The sequence below is a fragment of the Bos mutus genome, chromosome X, assembly GCF_027580195.1.
Source record: "Bos mutus isolate GX-2022 chromosome X, NWIPB_WYAK_1.1, whole genome shotgun sequence".
In the NCBI taxonomy this organism is placed as follows: domain Eukaryota; kingdom Metazoa; phylum Chordata; class Mammalia; order Artiodactyla; family Bovidae; genus Bos; species Bos mutus.
In genome coordinates, this window is record NC_091646.1 from 87,262,140 (window position 1) to 87,275,025 (window position 12,886).

A 12,886-nucleotide genomic window follows, 5' to 3' on the forward strand; every position below is an offset into this window, starting at 1 on the left:
CATCCAACCATCTCATCCCGTGTCATCCCCTTCTCCTCCTGCCTTCAGTCTTTCCCAGCATCACGGTCTTTTCCAATGAGTCAGTTCTTCGCATCAGGTGGCCAAAGTTTTGGAGTTTCAGCTTCAGCATCAGTCCTTCCAATGAATATTCAGGACTGATTTCCTTGAGGATGGACTGGTTGGATCTCCTTGCAGTCCAAGGGACTCTCAAGAGTCTTCTCCAACACCACAGTTCAAAAGCATCAATTCTTTGGTGCTCAGCTTTCTTTATAGTCCAACTCTCACATCCATACATGACTACTGGAAAAATCATAGCTTTGACTAGATGGACCTTTGTTGGCAAAGTAATTTTTCTGCTTTTAATATACTGTCTAGGTTGGTCATAGCTTTTCTTCCAAGGAGCAAGCATCTTTTAATTTAATGGCTACAGCCGCCATCTGCAGTGATTTTTGGAGCCCCCCAAAATAAAGTCTCTCACTGTTTCCATTGTTTCCCCATCTATTTGCCATGAAGTGATGGGACCAGATGCCATGATCTTCATTTTTTGAATGTTGAGTTTTAAGCCAGCTTTTTCACTCTCCTCTTTCATTTTCATCAAGAGGCTCTTCAGTTCCTCTTCACTTTCTGCCATAAGGGTGACGTCATCTGCATATGTGAGGTTATTGATACATATGTGTACATTATACTGCTTTCTTGATATACATTGATATATCAATATTTTGACATTTTGATATATATTGATATTTGATACATACTGAATTTTTGATGTATATGTGCACATTATACACTTTTTTGTATGTTTGCAAATTTCTAAAGTAAAAATCGAGGGGAATTTTTTCTCTGTGTGGGAATATCTCTTGCCTTCAAACTTAGACCAATCGTTTTGCAAACAAACTAGCTTTCATTTAAGTAGGCAGAACTCCAAAAATGGCTCCTTCAAGATTCTATGCCCTAATCCCAGATTCCCCTAATTATGTTCTGTAGCATAGTTGGCCCTAAAATACATTATCCCAGTGAGCCTAATCTAATCACGTGTGTGCTCAGTTGTGTCCGACTCTTTGAGACACCATGGATTGTAGCCTGCCAGGCTCCTCTGTCCATGGAATTTCCCAGGCAAGAATACTGGAGTGGGTTGCCATTTCCTCCTCTAGGGGATTGTCTGGACCCAAGGATCAAACCCATGTCTCTTGCACGGAGTCTTTACCATTAGCGCCACCTACTTGAATCTCTTTAAACAGAGAGTTTTTTTTTTAGTTGGTGGCAAAAGAGGAAGTTTGAGAGACCCGAAGCACAAGAAGAACTTGATGCACTTATGTTGGTTTTGAAGATGGCCAAAAGAAAGCCACAAGCCAAGAAATGTGGATCATCTCTAAGAACAGAAGTCAGTCCGTAGGTGATAGCCAGCAGTCCTACAACTGCAAAAAAACTGAGTTCCACCAACAATATCTATGGTCTTTTTATTTTTTTTTTGACCCTGCACAGCTTGCGGGATCCTAGTTCCCAAACCAGATATTGAACCTGCATTCTTGGCAATAAAGGCATGAACTGGACCACCAGGGAACTCCCTCAATGGTTTGTGAAGTGAAGTGAAAGTCGCTCAGTCGTGTTCGACCCTTTGTGATCCCATGGACTATATAGTCCATGGAATTCTCCAGGCCAGAATACTGGAGTGGGTAGCCTTTCCCTTCTCCAGGGGATCTTCCCAACCCAGGGATCGAACCCAGGTCTCCCGCATGGCAGACAGATTCTTTACCAGCTGAGCCACAGTCTAGGAGAGAAATATTCTTCAGAGCCTCCAGAAACAAATACAACCTGGCCAGCACCTTATTTTCAGCCTTATGAAACCCAGAGCAGAGAAAATATCTGAGATTGCTGAGACTTCTGACATACGGGAATGGTGAGCACATAAACGGTGTTGTTTTAAGCTGCTAGGTTTGTGGTGATTTGGCATGGCAGCAACAGAGAACTAGTATAGTATCTTAGGAAGATTCAGGTGCTAGAAGGAAAAATTCAGGGAGTTTCTAGTTTGGGTGCCTTAACTTGCAGAATTCTGTAAAATACAAAATGAAAATATGGGTTACTTTGTTCTACTGCTTCAAATTGCTCCTTATCTTTCTGAATTATATAAAATTTATTCTCTGCTCCTTACTTCTTTGTATCTCCTAATTGTGCTTGCCTGTTAAGATGTTTTCCATTTTACATTTTTAGTAGAAAAGTAGATAGATGCTTTAATTTTTCATAAAAAAATGAAATATTTTCCTTCATGCGTGGTTAGATAAAAAGCACATTTGGAGGAATGACATCCATGGGAATGGTGCGTAAGGACCTCCAAGAATTCACTCCTCTGTAAGAACAATGAGAACACTGATAAAAATTGTTCACATCAACCTTTTTAGAACTCTGAAAGTAACCAAAGGCTTGCAACAATTCAAGGAATGCTTATTCAAGCAAAAACAGTGGCGTCTCAGTAAAAATAGGGAGCTTTGTGGTACTTTAACTTGCCTCATAAGGTCCTCTTCTTCCCGGATACTCCTAAGTCTTGAAATGCAGCAGTGTTACAACAAAAGAAGCTGTGAAAACGAGCAACCTAGCAGCCACTGGGTGCAAAAGAATTTTGGAGCTCTCCAAAAGCCCTATTCCAGCAGAACAGTCATCATCTGACTTTTTCCTGGCCATTCCCTGTTGCTGTTGCTGTTGCTGCTAAGTCACTTCAGTCATGTCCGACTCTGTGCGACCCCATAGACAGCAGCCCACCAGGCTCCCCGGTCCCTGGGATTCTCCAGGCAAGAACACTGGAGTGGGTTGCCATTTCCTTCTCCCATGCTATGCTATGCTAAGTCACTTCAGTCGTGTCCGACTCTGTGCGACCCCAGTGACAGCAGCCCACCAGGCTCCCCCGTCCCTGGGATTCTCCAGGCAAGAACACTGGAGTGGGTTGCCATTTCCTTCTCCAATGCATGAAAGTGAAAAGTGAAAGTGAAGTCGCTCAGTCGTGTCCGACTCTTAGCGACGCCATGGACTGCAGCCTACCAGGCTCCTCCATCCATGGGATTTTCCAGGCAAGAGTACTGGAGTGGGGTGCCATTGCCTTCCTTCCCCTAGAAACACTCTAATCAGAAGACAGAGATTGGCAGAATGCATAAGAAAAACACGCTCCGACTCTATGATGTCTACAGGAGACACACATTAGTCTCAAAGACACAAATACGTTGAAAGTAAAAAAAATGGAAAAATCTATTCCACACAATCAGTAACAAAAATTTTTTACCTAAATGAAAGTGCTAAAACTATAAAACTGTTAGGGAAAAAGACAGATATAAATCTTTATAACCTTAGATTAAGCAATGGCTTCTTAGATATGATGCCAAAAGAAAAAACAAACAAAAAATAGATAAATTGGACATTGTCAAAGCTATAAAATTTCTGTGCTTTAAAGGACATCATCAAGAAAGTGAAAAGACAACCCACAGAATGGGAAAAATACTTGCAAATCATACACCTAATAAAGGACTTGTACCAAGAATACATAAAGAACTTTAAAACTTAAATAGAAAAGACCCAATTAATCAAATTCAGAAGGATTTGAGTTGACACTTTTTCCAAAAAAGATACACAAATGGCCAATAAGCACATGAAAAGATGTTTACTGTCATTAGTCATTATGTTGTTGTTCAGTTGCTCAGACATGTCTGACTCTTTGTGACCCCATGGACTGCAGCACGCCAGCCTTCCCTGTCCTTCACCATCTCCTGGAGCTTGCTCAAACTCATGTCCATTGAGTCGGTGACGCCATCCAACCATCTCATCCTCTGTCATCCCCTTCTTCTCCTGCCTTCAATCTTTCCCAGCATCAGGGTTTTTTCCTAATGAGTCAGATCTTCCCATCAGGTGGTCATTAGTCATTAGGGAAATGCAAATCAAAACCACAATAAGATACCACTTTACACTCACTGGGATGACATAATAAAAAAGATAATAACAGGTGTTGACAAGGATGGGGAAAAATTGGAACCCTCATACATTGCTGGTGAGAATGTAAAATAGTGTGGCTGCTGTGGAAAAATTTGGTGATTCTTGAAGTATAGATTTATTATATGATTCAGCAACTCTACTCCTAGTTAAATATATAAGAGAAATGAAAACATACAGCCATGCAAAAAACTTGTATACAAATGTTCATAGCAAAATTATTTATACTAGTGAAAAAGTGAAAACAATCCAAAATGTCCATCAACTTGTTCATGGATCAGAAAAATATGGTATATTCATATAATGAAATATTTTTCAGCAGTAAAAAGGAAGAATTACTGACACTTGCTACAACATGGCTGAACCATGAAGACATTATACTGAGTGAATGAAGCCAGACACAAAAGTTTACACATGGTATGATTCCATTTGTATGAAATGTCTAAAATAGGCAAATCTGTAGAGATGGAAAATAGATTGGTGATTTCCAGAAACTAGAGAAGGGAGAATAGAGAGTGACTACTAGTGACTTAGGGGTCTTGTTGAAGTGATGAAGATGTTCTGAAATCAGACAGTAGGAATGGTTGCATCAATTTGTGAATACACTAAAGATCACTGTCTTGTAGACTAAAAGGGTGAATTTTATGGTTTGTAGGTTATCTCTTAAAAAATAAAAAAAGAACTCTGGAAACTCAATAATAAGAAAACAAATAATCCGAATAATAAATGGGCTAAGATTTAGAAGAGACATTTCATTAAAGAAGATTCATTGATGGCAAATAAGCACATGAAAACAAGTTCAGCGTCATTAGTTATTAGGAAAATTTAAATGAAACCCACAAAGAAATAGCGCTGCACTGCTATTATAATCGATAACATTCTTAAGGATAATGGCAGTGCCAAGAAACTGCTGAAGATGAGGGGCAGCCAGAATTCTCATAATTTCCTGATGGGAATTGAAAATGGTACAGCCACTTCGAAAAATGGTTGGGCAGTAAATATACACTCCCTATGAGACCCAGCAATCTCACTCCTGGATGTTGACCTTAAAGAGAGGAAATTTTATGTTTCACACACAAAAAACTGTTCATAAATAAACCTAGGCTTAATTCATAATTGGTAAAAACTATAAGCAATCCAAATACCTCTCAATGGGTGACTATTTGTACAAACTAAGTACATCAATATCATAAAACAGTCTTCAGTGATAAAACAGGAAAACCACTGACACATGCGAAAACCTGGAGGAATGTATTATGCAAAATGAGGGAACCCAGATACAAAAAGCTACATATTCTATGATTCTATTTCTATGACTGCCTGGAAAAGGTAAACGTATGATAGCAGTAAACTGGTTAGTAGTTACCAGGGACTGGGAGTAGGGGCAGGGGTTGACTACAGTGGGGCCTGAGGGTATCTTTGGGGCAACGAGACTTTTCTATATTTTAGTTATAGTATAATTTCACAACTGTATGCATTTATCAAAACACAGAACTATACCACCAAAAGGACTGAATTTTACTGTATACAAATTACAACTTCAAAACAGAAAAACAAACAAACAAACCCGGAATCTAAGTAATGCTGACTAAAGAAAACAGATTGGGAACATTGCTTCAGGTTCTGCCTCTTCTTGTCTATCAGACTAGCATCTTTGCAAATCCACTTCACCTAGACACAGAACAGCCTCTGTTAAGCAGTAGCTGGTATGACCTACATCGGATGCTGAGAAAAAGGAAGCTTTTAGAAAACGTCTGATCATCTTAAAATGAACAGGCAAATGCAGACCCTGCAATGCAGGAGATCTGGGTTCTATCCCTAGGTAAGAGAAAGACCACCCAATAGAGGAAAAACCATGAAAAATCACACCAGTGATTCTCAATAAAAGGATGAAGGAGTGGCTTGGGCATGAAAAGGATGGCTCAGCAAATCCAAATTATCTAGCAAGACCCACAGCCATCACTTTGACCAGTGTCACAGAATCCAGAATAAAAAGGAGTGGACGAGAGGGGCAAATAGGTGGCAGTCACAAGGCAGAAATTGTATGAGTTATGTTTCACCCATCACATCTGGCCCTCCAGTCACTGGGCTAAGTGAGCAAAAAGAGGTCATAGTGGTTATATATGGATGTGAGAGTTGGACTATAAAGAAAGTTGAGCACCGAAGAATTGATGCTTTTGAACTGTGGTGTTGGACAACTCTTGAGAGTCCCTTGGACTGCAAGGAGATCCAACCAGTCCATCCTAAAGGAGATCAGTTCTGAATATTCATTGGAAGGACTGATGCTGAAGCTGAAACTCCAATACTTTGGCCACATGATGTGAAGAACTGACTTATTTGAAAAGACCCTGATGCTGCGAAAGATTGAGGGCAGGAGGAGAAGGGGATGACAGAGGATGAGATGGTTGGATGGCATCACCGACTCAATGGACATGGATTTGGGTGGACTCCAGGAGTTGGTGATGGACAGGGAGGCCTGGCGTGCTGCAGTTCATGGGGTTGCAAAGAGTTGGACACGACTGAGCGATTGAATTGAACTGAATGGTTTTCACATTTTTAAAAGGTTAAAAAAAAAAAGAATATGTAGGCTGTACTTGACCTGTAAAATCTAAAATATTTACTGTATGGCCCTTTAGAAAAGTTTGCCAACCCCTGAACTATGTGTATGCAAAATGTCGCCTGCCAAATCAGTAAACAAAGGATGTTGTGGTCATCATGCCATCAGCCCCCTTAGGTAGGTTTATTCATAGGTATTTTATTCTTTTTGATGCAATGGTAAATGGGATTGTTTCCTTAATCTCTCTTTCTGATCTTTCATTGTAGTGTATAGGAATGCAGGAGATTTCTGTGTATTCATTTTGTATCCTGCAACTTTACCAAATTCATTGATGAGCTCTCCAGTAGCATCTTTATGATTTTCTATGTATACAATCATGTCATTTGCAAACAGTCACAATACTTCTTCATTTCCAATTTGGAATCTTTTTCTTTCTCTTCTCTGATAGCCATGGTTAGGACTTTAGAAGTGTTGAATAAAAGTGGTAAGACCGGACATCCTTGTCTTGTTCCTGATCTTAGATAAAATGTTCATTGCAGTACTATTCACAATAGCCAGGACATGGAAGCAACCTAAATGTCCATCCACAGAGGAATGGATAACGAAGATGTAGTACATAAACATAACAGAATATGTGTGCGTACTCAGTTCCTCAGTTGTCTCTGACTCTTCCAACCCCATGGACTGTAGCCCGCCAGGCTCCTCTGTCCATGGGATTCACCAGGCAAGAATACTGGAGTGGGTTGCCATGCCCTCCTCCAGGGGAATCTTCCTAACCCAGGGACTGAACTCGAGTCTCCTGTGTCTCTTGCATTGCAGGCAGATTCTTTACTCACTGAGCCATCTGGTAAGCCCCACAAAAGAATATTACTCAGCCATAAAAAAGTACAAAATAATGCTATTTGCAGCAACATGGGTGGACCTAGAGGTTCTCATACTGAGTGAAGTCAGACAAAGACAAATATATGATATCACTTATATGTGGAATCTAAAAAAAGGCTACAGGTAAACTTATTTACAAAACAGAAGTAGAGTCACAGATGTAGAAAACAAACTTATGGTTACCAGAGGCAAAGAGGAGGGGAGGGATAAACTGGAAGATTGGAATTGACATATATACACTACTATAATAGATAACTAATAAGGACCTACTGTACAGCACAGGGAACCCTACTCAATACTCCATAATGGCCTACATGGGAAAAGAATCTAAAAAAGATTGGATATACATATTTGTATAACAGATTCACGTTGTTGTATACCTGAAGTTAGCACAACATTGTTAATCAATTATACCCTAATAAATATTTTTTAAAAAAGCCATCAGCCACTCTAGTTACCTGGATTGTGTACCCTGAGGGTATTCAGAAAAGAGAGAAAAATGATACTGGCCCCAGATAGCTGAGATGCATATCAAAGGAATGATTCCAATGAAACCAGATTCATGCATTTTCCCATACATAGAAAATGTACATTCCTTACATTGAGATATTTGCTTTTTCTTTAATTAACAGTAATCTTTTAATGTTCCCAGTACCCAGTTTCTGTTGCAAAAACTCCTGTATATCCTGACTCCTCCCCTACTTCTTGGAGCAGTGCCTCCAAGCTATCTGACAGGCTACTTTTGGGTCTTAAGTCCTCAGCCAGTGCACCAAATAAAGCATAATCTTCAGCCTTTAGGCTGTGCTTTTTTGTTTTTGGTCAACAACCAGAAGGCAGGTGAGCAGAGTACGTGAAAGTGTTAGTCGCTCAGTCGTGTCAGACTCTTTGTGATCTCGTGGGCTGTAGCCCACCAGGCTCCTCTGTCCATGGGATTCTCCAGGCAAGAATACTGGAGTGAGTTGCCATTTCCTTCTCCAGGGGATCTTCCTGACCTAGAGATTGAACCCAGGTGTCCTGCATTGGCAGGCGTATTCTGTACAACGGAGCCCCCAGGGAAGCCTGAACAGAGTATGCCGAAAACTGTAAATAGAGGGGCAACGGAGAGGCCTGAGGAGGCGTCTAGCATTGTACTCAGCTGGCGAGACTCAGCTACTCTGATCCTCCAGTTGAGCCCTTTTAGGAGTGTGGTTTTGTTTGTTTGTTGTTGTTGTTTTACTATTAATTAATTAATTAATGGCTTCATCAGGTCTTACTTGCAGCTGGCAGGATCTCCTGGACTTCTCTCTTTAGTTGTGGCGCCTTGACTGAGTTGCCCTGTGGCATGTGGGATCTTAGTTCCCCTATCAGGGATCAAACCTGCTGTCCCCTGAATTGTAATACAGATTCTTAGCCACTGGACCACCAGGGAAGTCCCTTCAGGAGTGTTTTGACGATTCATTAATTCATTCACTCAGGTATTTAATACATACACAGTCATTTCCCACCTCAGTGTTTGAGAGCACAGACTTTATGGTCAGTTCAGTTCAGTTCAATCGCTCAGTCGTGTCCGACTCTTTGCGACCCCATGAACCACAGCACTCCAGGCCTCCCTGTCCATCACCAACTCCCAGAGTCCACCCTAACCCATGTCCATTGAGTTGGTGATGCCATCCAACCATCGCATCCTCTGTGGTCCCCTTCTCTTCCTGCCTTCAAACTTTCCCAGCTTCAAGGTCTTTTCTGAGTCAGTTCTTTGCATCAGGTGGCCAAAGTATTGGAGTTTCAGCTTCAACATCAGTCCTTCCAATGAACACCCAGGACTGATCTCCTTTAGAATGGACTGGTTAGATCTCCTTGCAGTCCAAGGGACTCTCAAGAGTCTTGTCCAACACCACACACAGTTCAAAACCATCAATTCTTCGGTGCTCAGCTTTCTTTATAGTCCAACTCTCACATCCATACGTGACCACTGGAAAAACCATAGCCTTGACTAGACGGACCTTTGTTGGCAAAGTAATATCTCTGCTTTTTAATATGCTGTCTAGGTTGGTCATAACTTTCCTTCCAAGGAGTAAGCGTCTTTTAATTTCGTGGCTGCAATCACCATCTGCAGTGATTTTGGAATAAAGTCTGCCACTGTTTCCACTCTTTCCCCATCTATTTGCCGTGAAATGATGGGACCAGATGCCATGATCTTAGTTTTCTGAATGTTGAGCTTTAAGCCAACTTTTTCACTCTCCTCTTTCACTTTCATCAAGAGGCTTTTTAGTTCCTCTTCACTTTCTGCCATAAGGGTGGTGTCATCTGCATATCTGAGGTTATTGATATTTCTCCCGGCAATCTTGATTCCAGCTTGTGCTTCTTCCAGCCCAGCGTTTCTCATGATGTATTCTACATATAAGTTCAATAAGCAGGGTGACAATATACAGCCTTGATGTACTCCTTTTCCTATTTGGAACCAGTTAGTTGTTCCATGTCCAGTTCTAACTGTTGCTTCCTGACCTGCATATAGGTTTCTTAAGAGGCAGGGCAGGTGGTCTGGTATTCCCATCTCTTTCAGAATTTTCCACAGTTTATTGTGATCCACACAGTCAAAGGCTTTGGCATAGTCAATAAAGCAGAAATAGATGTTTTTCTGGAACTCTCTTGCTTTTTTGATGATCCAGCAGATGTTGGCAATTTGATCTCTGGTTCCTCTGTCTTTTCTAAAACCAGCCTGAACATCTGGAAGTTCACGGTTCACGTATTGCTGAAGCCTGGCTTGGAGAATTTTAAGCATTATTTTACTAGCATGTGAGATGAGTTATTGTCAGACGTGGGTTTAAATCCCAACTTAGCCTTTTCACAGGGAGAAAAGGATGATAACAACAGGACCTGACTAATGGGTAGTCATGGGGACCAGAAGTGATAATGCATATCAGACACTTATCAGAGTGTCTGGACATAAGTAACTATTCACTACATGTCTGGTACTATTGTTAGCAAGGAGTGCGCTCAGGCCATGCCCCAAACTGGCTGTAAATTCCAGAAGGCCTCCGTCCTGGCTGCAGTGGAGTGATGAGATGACAGTAGGACAGGGAAGAAAAAGAGGGCAGGACCATCCTGAATATAGGTGGTGAAAGCTGGTGCAAACTGTGTACCATTCTTCTCCCCACAAACACTTGCCTACATGTGAACTACAGTTACGGAGAAGGCAATGACACCCCACTCCAGTACTTTTGCCTAGAAAATCCCATGGATGGAGGAGCCTGCTAGGCTGCAGTCCATGGGGTCGTTAGAGTCAGACACGACTAAGCAACTTCACTTTTACTTTTCACTTTCATGCATTGGAGAAGGAAATGGCAACCCACTCCAGTGTTCTTGCCTGGAGAATCCCAGGGATGGGGGAGCCTGGTGGGCTGCCGTCTATGGGGTCGCAAGGAGTTGGACACGACTGAAGCAACATAGCAGCAGCAGCAGAACTACAGTTAAAAGTGAATATCATCAGCTTATTTATAACAGCTGAAGAGGAGAAGTAACCTAAATCTCCAACATTTGTAATGGTTGCATGAAATTAGCTGATGACATGTTAAGTTTAAAAAATACAATGCAAAACTGTGTAGAGTATGTCAAAGCATAATTTTCAAAAAAGTAACAATTAAACTCACATAAATATAGAACAAAAGTATACCAAAGTTTTTCTGATTTATTCATGAGGGCATCAGTGAGATTCTAAAGCTGGTTCAAAGAGCATTTAATAGACTGGGTATCAGTATTAGTCACTAAAGTAGAGATTTTGTTCAAATTTCACAAAGGTTTGTGCCAGTGTCCATTATTTGTTTTCATGCCTTACTCAAGATTCCACATTGCATTGAGCAGCATCTGCTGCATGCAATGAATTTTGGTAAATTCTCTTTTCATTTTTATTCTGTTACAGATATTTTCTAATTTTCCTTGTTATGGCTTCTTACATACACCTGTCATTTAAAAATGGACATTTAAAGTATATTTAATATTACTCTCTCATTTAAATGCTTTCTTCTCTGCAATCACCCTCTGTGGTTTTTTTCAGTCTTCTAACTTTATGGAAGCTTTCAATGGCTAAGTCAAAGATCTCTCTTGATAAATGTCACATTGCTATTGAAACTATGTGGATTATTTTCAAATATCTTTTGATATTGATTTCTAACAGAATTCCACAGTGATAAGAGAACAGACTCTGAATGATTTCAATACCTTTAGACCATGAAATTTTTGCACCTTGTTTTACGTCCCTGGGTAAATTCTAGTATTTCCCAGTTTATAGTCTATGGGAAATTTAATAGAATTTGTATCCTACTGTTGCGTGAAAATTGCATAAATCTTAATTATGTTGAATTGGTTCATAGTGCTTTTCAGGTCTACTATATCCTTCTACTTTTCTGTCTATTCATTCTACTAATTTTTGAGAGTTTGATATTGAAAATGTTGTGGGCTTTCCTGGTGGCTCAGGCAGTAAGGAATCCACCTGCAGGAGACCCAACTACTTTTCTGTATATTCATTCTATGAATTTTTGAGAGTTTGATATTGAAACTCCAACTAAAAATCTTAATTTATTTACTTAAAAATGATTGTAATATATAGTGGAACTATATGTAGTTTTGTTCTGTATTTTCCAAGTCTCCTGTAAATGTGGTATCATACCTTCATAGTTTAAAAAATAAAAAAGAGAAAAAATGCACCAAATTTCAAAGATATACTTCAAAAAAAGAGAATGTACAATAGCTATCAGTTGTTCTTATGTTGATTGTATGTTGAAGTGATAAAATTTGGGGTATTCTGGGTTAAATAAAACATATTATTGTAATTCAATAGATCTTAATAAAAAAAGAATGTTAGAATAAGGATTATATACAATACACAACTGATTAAATAATTCACGGGGCAATAAAACTATAACCTTTGAAGTTATCTTTTTACCAGACAAAAATAAGCTCCAAGTTAACATATAATTTTCCAGTGTTTGGGCTCTAATTAAATAGTAAACAGCAAAGTCAAACACAGGTATTCCTAGAGAATTAAATTATTTTGTCATACGATGCTCCCAGTGTGACATTGAAAGGACATGTCTCCTCCCCTTTGCCTTATTCCAATTTTGGATATTTTTCTTAACAAACAGTATGTCAACTATATAAAATATGTCGTATGTCTAAGTATTAGCCAGGGTCCTGAAAGGAAATTCATGCTTTATCAAAGGATTTAATTGACTACTTACAGAGGTGTACATGGGCTTTCCTGGTAGCTCAGATGGTAAAGAATCTGCCTGCAATGCAGTAGACTGGGGTTCGATTCCTGGGTTGGGAGGATCCCCTGGAGAAGGGAATGGCTACCCACTCCAGTATTCTTGCCCGGAGAATCCCATGGACAGAGGAGCCTGGCGGGCTACAGTCGATGGGGTCACAAAGAGTCAGACATGACTGAGTGACTGAATATGTAGAGGTGTGGATAGGGTTAGGAAGATCAAAATGAGATATTGGGGT